General features: G+C 33.2%; 1 long non-coding RNA gene across 1 annotated transcript; it reads right to left on the bottom strand.

Annotated features, from left to right (window-relative positions):
• Positions 1 to 678: 678 nt before the first annotated feature.
• LOC138857789 (uncharacterized) lies at positions 679 to 8,377 on the bottom strand. Its single transcript, XR_011396973.1, has 3 exons — positions 7,660 to 8,377; positions 7,010 to 7,213; positions 679 to 2,188 (listed from the first exon to the last, which is right to left on the bottom strand). It is a non-coding gene; the product is annotated as an uncharacterized lncRNA (long non-coding RNA).
• Between the last annotated feature and the right edge of the window lie 1,548 nt (positions 8,378 to 9,925).

The raw sequence follows: 9,925 nt of genomic DNA, 5'->3' as shown, positions 1-9,925 counted from the left end.
TAACCCAGTTGTTGTTTGTTATTCTCAAATTATGGCCTTTCTGTCACCCCTTTATATAAAAAAAAAACGTGCACGTGGTGATAGTGGCTTGTACATATAGTGCAGGAGAGAAAGTAGGGGGCTCAGAAGGGGGAAACGAGGACAATTCCTCCCGGGCCCGGAGTTTCCAGAAGGGGGCCCGGTGCTCTGCAACAATTCTTTGCAGATTTTATTCCGAAAATTTTCTACAATTGTTGCTAATATGAATTACAATCATTTAAAATTATGCTCCTGCAGGCTGTTCAGCGGTCAACATTAATTAAAAATAAAACTTTTTCAGATCTGCATCATTATTTCTTTTGTACACTCTACCCGATCATTATCAAATTATCATACACTAACTTTTTCTTAAAATAAAAAAAAAATATAAAATCAAAAGTCCATCAAAAATATGATGGGCCAGGCGGCCGGCATCCTATATCCTCCCTACAGCCACTCTCTACGGCTCTGTATACATACATAAGTATATTTGAAATAAGGTCTGGATCTTTGCTCTTGACATAGTACCATACCCGTTATGAAATAATAATTTCTCACCGCAAATATTAAGATTTCAAATAAATAAATGTTTATAGAGAATATGTATTTATTAAGAATATATATACATACATATATATGTAGAAAAAAACATATGTACCTGTAGTATAATATATTTGCTACAATCTGTTTATTGCATTTATGTCTGCCTATATGTAGGTTAATCTAGACTTTTGGATGACTCGTGGACACTGAGCTTGACAGCAGCCGTCTATTAATTATATTTTGTTGTTGTTTTATTTTTTTGCTTTCCTAGCTCTGCTCTATTTTCGGCGCTTGCCCATTGACGTCAACAAATTAATCTCAGCAATTCAAAACATTAGCGATAACAATTTGCCGTGTACTAATCGGTCAATGTTAATGAAGCTTTGAAGCGTTTAAAGGGTAAGGGACAACACAAAAATATGTTTTCATACATATAGTACATACACGACAAGCTTGTTGTCGGTACAACTAATTGCAACGCTTTTTATACTTAATTATGGAAAATATTAAGCTGCTGACATTAACGGTCCCGTTCAATGTGGTGTGTCGTGTTGCGCGCGTTCTCACGAGGAATCATCACGTGAACTGATAAACAACAAAATTCTTGAAATAGTAAAGAATTCGTCATACTGTTGCTTGTTAACAGACATACATTTGTATAAACAATTTCCTAGCCATGGAATTTCACAAAATACCATAAAGTGTATACCTTTGTTAGCCAAAATAATGAACAAACGGTGTTTTCGTGGGTTAGCGGATAGTGATGTCGTATTTATACGGTGTATAGTATTATATATAGGTATACTTAAGCAGAACTAATAGGTGTTTTTATATCTCATAATAGCAAAATAAGCTTTAATTAAATATTTCAAATACTTTGGTTTTAATCATTTTGGCATTTGAAAATCGAATGAATCCTCCTGTATTTTTTCTTAATCTTCGAATGCTTACCAAAATATTATATTTCGATATTTGTAAATAAAACCACCATGTCCACCCCACAGATATCAAGCTTTTAGGTCTTTTGACATGTAGTACTTATTTAGAGACACGATTTTCCAAAAGTCTAAATATTGTTTCTTTAGCTTAAAGTACACTTTAGTATAATACAAATTCTACATAATTGAAAGAATAGTAGAAAAAGAATAATAGAAGAAAATAGATTTTCCCTATCCAACCCGCTGTAGTATCAAACTGTTTAAGTTTGTCAACTTCAGCACGTAAAACTTGAAAAGCATTTTGCTCGAAACTACATTTTCCGAACCGGGCGACGATGGTACTCGGAGATTATATCACGTTTCCATTTGAAATTTTAACAATTTTTACTAAAGCCTTAAAGTAACATTATCTAGTAACTAAGTACTAATTTTTTGTTATTATTGGAACTTTTTTGTAAAAAATTTACTGCTCAAATTTTCGCTCCAAGATTAACCTATTTTTTATATATACATATGTATTTTACTAACAATTCTTATCTAGATAAAGATGCCGTTTTTGGTTTGGATTCAAATAGCATGAGTTCTTAGAATCACCATCGTCCGTCTAGGCCATCTTAAAAATGATGATTCCGATCATTAGTCCAGTACGTCGATATTGTAAAAATTGTGTGCACACAAATAAATGTTTACTAAAACATGAGAGAGAAAAGAAAGAAAAGAGCGAGAGAAAGTTTAATATTATATATTCAAGTCCACATTGAGTTAAAACCCGCGAAACTATATTAAATATTGAAATTTTTTGAAATTTTGAATTTGTAATAAATACTGTTATTTGTTTACTGTTTACTATTGGTGTAGTATTTCGTAATAAGAATTACCAATATTTTACGACATTGCTTACGCACTCAGCTTAATTTACCATACATTAGCGCAATTAATTTATTACTCATTTAATATCTAATAGAGGATAAATTGATGTAAAAGTTTTCATGCAAGTTCAGAATTTTGTTCAATGAATGGAGAAAAGATAAATGACCGGCAAATAAAATGCTAAAACAAATAGAGAAAAATTCGATCAAATCAAAAATCTGGTAGGTCATTGTATGGAGAACTACATACACATATACGAGTATATACAGAAAAAAAATTTGATAGTAACCATTCACGCAAATTTAAAAATGTGTTTTGAGAAAAAACTCGTTTAAATATAAACCGTTGATTGACCTAAGTGGGCACAGTTTAGAAGGCTGTAACTCAAAAACTATTTTAGTTGTTGATTTAAAATTTTAATATGATATTTTTAAAAGAAAAACCCATTAAAATATGATAAAAAAATTTTAATTTCAAACTTGGTGTGCCCTTTAAGTTAACCTTCTATAATATAACCCCTGATTAAAGTCAAAATTCGAATGTAATGGAAATTTTTTACAATTGAATTCAAAATATTTTTTTTTTAGTTAGAGAGAGAGATGTTAAATACTGATTGCTTAAGCTAAATCGTGTACGTTTTAACACCAATATAACAAGTTAATCAGCAACTAAATTGCCTTAGCTGAGGCGACTTGTCTGAAAATGATTTCTTAAAGTTAATCGAAATAGTTCTATTATTCCAAGTTAAGATATGAACCATTTTATTGAAAAGGAATTAAAGACAATTATAATAAATGCTTAATCTTTATCGGGTGCATTTGAATGCCGAATATGACGATTAAATTAACATGTTACAACCTTGTGTAATCAATTTGACTGGAAAAGCTTTCGTAAGTTTAAGAATTTCTTTTCTATATATTTTAAGACCATTAATTTCTTATTTAAACAACGATTATATAAATATGTGTATACAACATTATTTATATGGTCGATTTATGAAAGCCATGAAAGTTCCGTTTTCAATCAAGGCATCCATCTTTTGACACAATGTGTACGTAGGGCTCGTTCAACTTTCGCTATCTTTTATGTACATTGCACATATGTATGTACAATAGGTGTATGTATGTATACGTGTATATATTTGGGTATATATACATATATGTAGATTATTGATATATTTATCCGGCTGTCGCCGATTTGTTGTGCGTCGTGTGCGTCCACTTGTGGCTCCCGTGTTCGCTAACATGCGCCAACCTGTCAGACAAGCTCTCGTAATGTGCAGCCTGCCGACATTTAAGTACATACATTTTCCTATACAAACATATATATTATATATGTATGTATATATAATTGCAAATGCAGAATATACATATATGTACGCCGTTGCGAATCTCCTTGTTTTTTGCACAACCTTCATATTCGTTTATTTCAACAATTCGAAATATTATATGTATGTTTGGTATGTATGTGGATAATCAACCGCATGGCCAGTGATGATTGGCTGGCAAATTGGACGATCGACAGCCCGTGCGTGTCTTTCATTGGAGTTGCTGCCACATTGCAGCGGAGCCTTTGTATCGTTGGAGCTTCTGAGGTCCGAAATCCCTTTCACGGCAGCGCACTACATTTATTTTACATAATGCTTAAATGCGAGACGATGTGAAGCAATGCGATCCAGACACATAATTACAATTGCAAGGCTACTAGGTAGCTGCGGACACTGGCCGTGGTTTTCACTGCATCTTATCATTGGTGCGTCCCGATTTTTTAATTAAGTTAACACCATGGTATGCAAGGTAGTAGTCATACAAAATTATGTACATATGTATGTATGTATTTACAGATTATATGTTTGCATTTATGTAACTGAAAAGGAAAATATATACGTATGTGTATAGTACCATGTATATTTTTGTGTATTATACCGCAGATTTATACGTTCCTTTCATATACATATGTACATAGAAATATATTATACCTATATAATTTAAGGCCACTTTCAAATTGCTTGTATGGACGACCTACCGCCTTGTGGCACTAATTAAGTCATGATGCTCGCGAGTGATTTGCTTTCTTATTAGCAGAGAATGCTGCCGCTTGATATTTATTTAATTAACAAATAAATGAAAAAAGCTCTATATACTAATAGATACATACAAGTATATTTAGATAGATATACTTTTAAAAAATTTTGAAATTTTCATTTTAGTGAACTCTACCTAAGCCAGTTTGACCCCATTTTGGGTTGTATTTTAATGAATGTGCAGATGTGCCTAACCTAATAGGATAGTCTAACTTCTAGAGCCCTAAAAAGGCCAATTACTTTGGGAGTTTCAAAAATAAATCGAATTTACTCTCTCTGGTTTTATATAAATTGTATCTGAGTGTGAAAAAATATGTATACATATGTACATATGCAGGTTGGTTGAAAAGTTTCTGCGCTCGAAATGAAAAAATACTGTTTTTGGTACAAATTATATTTTTTTATTCAATATCAATGGTTCTCCATTAATTTTATGCCATTCCTATAATGACTGTCCAGAAGCTCTGCAAAATACCCGTCTACGGCTGTAATTGATTTTTCATTCGACGAAAAACGCTTTCCACGATAGAATTGCTTCAAGTTTCTTAAGAGGTAGTAGTCGCTGGGAGCCAAATCTGGTGAATATGGTGAATGCTCAAGCAATTTGTACTTTAATTCTTTGAATTTTGTCATTGTTAAAACACCTTTGTGAGCAGGTGCATTTGCTTAAAGAAAAATTATTTTTTTGTGCTGTAAACCAGGTCTTTTCTCACGAATTTTTTCATCCAGCTGATCCAAAAGGCTACAATAATATTTAAAGTTGATTGTTTTACCTTTCCGCAGATATCATATCATAACCTTCTTTGCTGACTGTTGTGACTTCACCTGTTTTGAAGCTGTACAATCAGCTTTAGCCCACTGTAAATGTTCTTGTTTCAATTTAGTTAGATCATGGTGGCAGATTTAAGTCTCATCCATAGTTATAAAACGATGCAAGAAATCGGTTCTATTCTGCTTAAAACACGCTAAATTATGCTCATCGGCCCAAAATTTAACGGTGCCTTTTGAAAGTCAGGACTCCTTATACACTTCTAAGTATTGTTCATACAGTTTTCTTTGCTTTTAAACCTTTCAAAACAAAGAATCTAATCACTGCGCAATATTTAATTTTCCCATAATAAAAAAATACTCTGACACGTCAACTTCAAATGGCTAGTGACAAAGAATTTATTGACAGAATGACTTGTAGCTTTGCATGTGTTCTCACGATAGATGTACCAATTTGAAGAAAAAATCTGAATCTAGTAGTGCTATTTATTCGTCAGCTCTACTCACTTTTCAACCAACCTGAAAATATCGGGATCTTATTCTACATAAGACTTTCTAGTAAAGTATGAAATGTTTTAGCTTTACATCAATCTTTCACAAAATGAGTGACTTTTTTACCAAAAAATGAGCAGTAATTTTCTTATATAATAGTTGCAATAATAACAAAAAAAAATTGTAGCTAATTAGATTAGAGAAGTTAATGCTTAGTGATTAGGGAAATTTTTCATTGAAGTTACTACATCATTACGATGATTTTAGATTGAGTATAGAAAATGTGTCAATAGATCGAGATAGCATAAATTTATACAATTATTTTGGTGCTTATGTTCCTTAAAGGGCATAGTAAATATAAAAGGCTAAATTGACACTACACTAGTTGCATTTACTTAGTCTCAATACAGCCAAATGACAGCATCGCACTTCTAGTTGTCAATAAAGTCTTGTCAAAGGTGATATGATTCGAAAGCCACCCATTTAAATAGGCCACACCATTCGGAAGTGACGTCAAGTTAGATGAAATCGATAGAAATCTTGTACCTTGATTATTGACATTGTTTACAACTTTTTGTAATTTACAGAACAGCGTTGGGACAAACAAGAAGTACCGGGAAGATTCTTCTGAGAAGATCCTGAAGATCCTTTCAGAAAATATAAACAATTGGCATACGACTAGGATTACAAATTTCTAAATTAAATCAAAATCGGAAACAAAAATTGGAAATTTATTTATCTTTTTAATCCCTAATTCGGATTTGAAAATTGCAAAATAATTTTTTTAATTTGGAGTAATAAATAAAAAAATATTTTTCCAATCAAAGGGTGGAATGAAAAGGAATATATTGTAAATATTTACTTATTTCTAACTGAAACACTGTAATTAAAAGTAATTAGTTTTATATAAGACAAAAAGTGCTAAGCTATGTTGAAATTTTATTAAAGATAAGCATTTATATGACAAACATAACAAGTATAATATTTTATTGTAAGATATTAAATTTTAAATTTAATCAATTGTTTTTTTCTACATTGCATTAACAGGTATTCCAGGATTTCTTTGGAGAATAATTTTTTTATTTTTCAATACGATTTTTGGATCAAAATTATTATTATTTTAATCCTCTTTTTAAGCATTATTTACAATCCTGATACCTGTCGGGCATTGATCGGTCAGAAGTTTAAAAAATATGGAGAGATAATATTCATGATAAATAGTATATGGTGCAAAAGTAAATGGTAGATAAAATATGTACATATGCAACTTTCATATATACAGAAATAATATTCCTACCTTTCTAACAAATTTCTTTAGATCGCCATTACTTTTGTCTAAATTAAAACTTTAAATGTTATTTTTGTACACTTATATATTCCATGCGATTTCACGTTCCTTATAATTTATGTTATAAGTATATGTATGTAAGCTTCATCATTTATACACTTGATTTTATTGTATTGTTGTCGTTATGCCGCATGTTGTTGGTATTGTATTTATCTAGAATAAAGGAAAATAATAAAACAGATTTGCGTGTGCCATGACTGATGAGTGGCTGTGTTATAAATAAACAAAAACAACAGCGCGCCAACACCAGCACACGCTCCCACACACACGTACAAGTGCATGCAAATTCTGAATAGCAGTTATATGTATGTTTGTGTGAATGTATACATATACATATGTATGTGTGTCAATAAGCACATGTAAGATTGTAGCTTTATACTGTTATTCAGAAATTTTCCATGAATTGTTTGTCGAGGCGTTTATCAGCTGCTATTTGCTATTTTCTGACCGCCCCTTCCTCCCTGCTGCCACACTGTAATATACTTATCGGCGGTAGCGTGGAATGCCTGGAGGCAACACGTCGCTTGTAGTAAGCCTCAGAACTCTGCCTGTCCAACTTCTACACGGCGATTCTACCGTCACATACATATATTATTTACCACTTTTACGAGCACTATATACAGTTAATTGTAGGCTCTTATTTGTGATGCGGAGGTATGGGGGTGCGGCTAATGGTGTTGATGTTGATGGAGCACTTGTCGCTAGAGCGCCGGTGCTCGGCACTTTATTGGTTTTACATGCAATCACTTTCGTTCGCAACGAAAAATAAAACAAAACAACAACAACAGCAGCAATATCAACAACTAACAATATTAGCTATAATAAGGTGCCGCTGTCACGTTCACACTTGTTCGTATATTTACACATTTGTATGTTTGTATATGTTTGCATATTTGCTATTGTTCTTGTTGTTTTTGTTGTTAAGGCACACTCTCAATAAGCAATGCTATTGTTGTCGTGCTGCACCAGCCGCAGCAAATATTTACACAATTTACGGGCATACGAGTATAATGTCGCGACAACGTTTGTATGAGTATAACATCTGGGCTTTGCGACGCGCACGATCCCGAGGTCTGCTGACTCGGTTCACTTGGTTAGCGACGATGGTTAGTGGGCTGTTGCCACCTCACCAGTATGCATGTTGGGGTGTGCACAACAAATTCTTATCGGCGATTAAGGCGCATCCGGTAGACGATGGCGTTGCAGACGGAGGAGGTGGCGTCGACTGATAATGTACACTTGTACCCATGTATGTATGGTATATGTATGAATATGTGTGTATAGGGTTATATTTTTGTACCTTGTGGGTTTTTTATATGCATATGAGTAATTGCTGTACATTCGTCACTCTACTTAAACTGGTGCAAAATGAATACCGAGCGAGTTAGTTGAGAGCGGTCCGAGTATTCATGCCCCTTATAGATATGCAAATAAAGCTTACGATCTACAAAACAATTATGGCCAATTCACTTACATAGAACTTTTGCTTCGCTTTGCGTCAGACATTTGTTTTGACAGAAAAGTTCAGTGTACGCTTTTGTATGAGTACGTTCAAGCTATGTTTTACCCGATACCCGCGATACTTTTTGCTTGAGATTTTTTAAATATGTAAGTAAAATGACTTGAAAACACATCAGTTCCAGTAGTACCTTAATGCATAAGACAAATTCGTCTATCATCGACCTTAAAAATATAATATAGTATCTTCAATGGAAATTTTTTAATGAAAAGTCCGGTTTAGAGAAAGTATTAAATGCGTCCCTTACATCCCTTTCACTTTTTAAAAATCGATTTTTTTGGTTTCGATTGACCGATTTTTCATATTTTGAGAGGTTATACCTTACAAACAAATGTACTAAAATTTTATATCGATATCTCAAATAGGCTTTGAGTAACAGCCTTTTAAAGTGTAGCCAGTACTCAGTTCAATCAGCACCATAAGTTTATTTTTAACCCCGTTTTTCTTAAAACTACATTTTCCAAATCTTGCTTGAATGATTACTTGGTGACAAATGATCCGATTACTATAAAAGTTTTACTGCATGTGCTGCTGCCTGTCACATGAGGTGTGCCCCTTAAGGACCGAAATGAATTCGGTATGCAAATATCTCTAAAGAAAATTTTGTGAAGCCTGGGGAGTCTCTTTTTTTATGTAAAACAGAATTTGGTAGTACTGAAGATAGCGGTTATATGTACCACTTTAGTAAGGTATCTGCATAAATAGCGAACATAAAGATGACGAATCAAAGACAGCTTATATAAATTAAATGATTCCCCATTTTCAAAATATTTGAATAAAATTGCGGAAATTTATAATAGAATTATTGGCTTCAGATGTTCTTTTTTATTTCCCCAATCAGAACTAGCTGATTCTAGCAGAGTTAACAACCGCTTATTCAGTGGGCAAGAGAGGGCAAGGCCAAAAGACCAAGAAGGCCTCTTGTTAAATCGCATACTGTTGGGAACATGCCGATATTTTTTAGAGAAATTGATTGGGTGCTTTCAAGTTCTGAGGTCTTCCGTTGCTATCAAGTGGTATTAAGAACAAACTAGTACTGCTACGAATGGCATTAGAAACGTATTAGTCTGGAGACAGCTCAAATTTATACAGGGTGATTCATACATACATATGCACGTATGCTTTTTAATACACAAGCACATTGTCACTCATAGATATTTATAATTTCAAACAAGTGGCAATGTTTATTGGTGCTTCACTATATATACACACACATATGTACTATATATGTACATACGCGCCTTACAATGTTGGTGAGGGTGGTGGCGGTGGCGGCATCAATCGCTATAACTTTGGGTGTCGCTGATAAGGTTGTTTTTGATGGCGCTCGTTTTGATCGACTACTC

This window comes from Bactrocera oleae, chromosome 6, assembly GCF_042242935.1.
Source record: "Bactrocera oleae isolate idBacOlea1 chromosome 6, idBacOlea1, whole genome shotgun sequence".
Classification (NCBI taxonomy): Eukaryota; Metazoa; Arthropoda; class Insecta; order Diptera; family Tephritidae; genus Bactrocera; species Bactrocera oleae.
The sequence above is the reverse complement of the archived record's forward strand: the minus strand, read 5'-3'. Positions and strand labels throughout refer to the sequence as shown.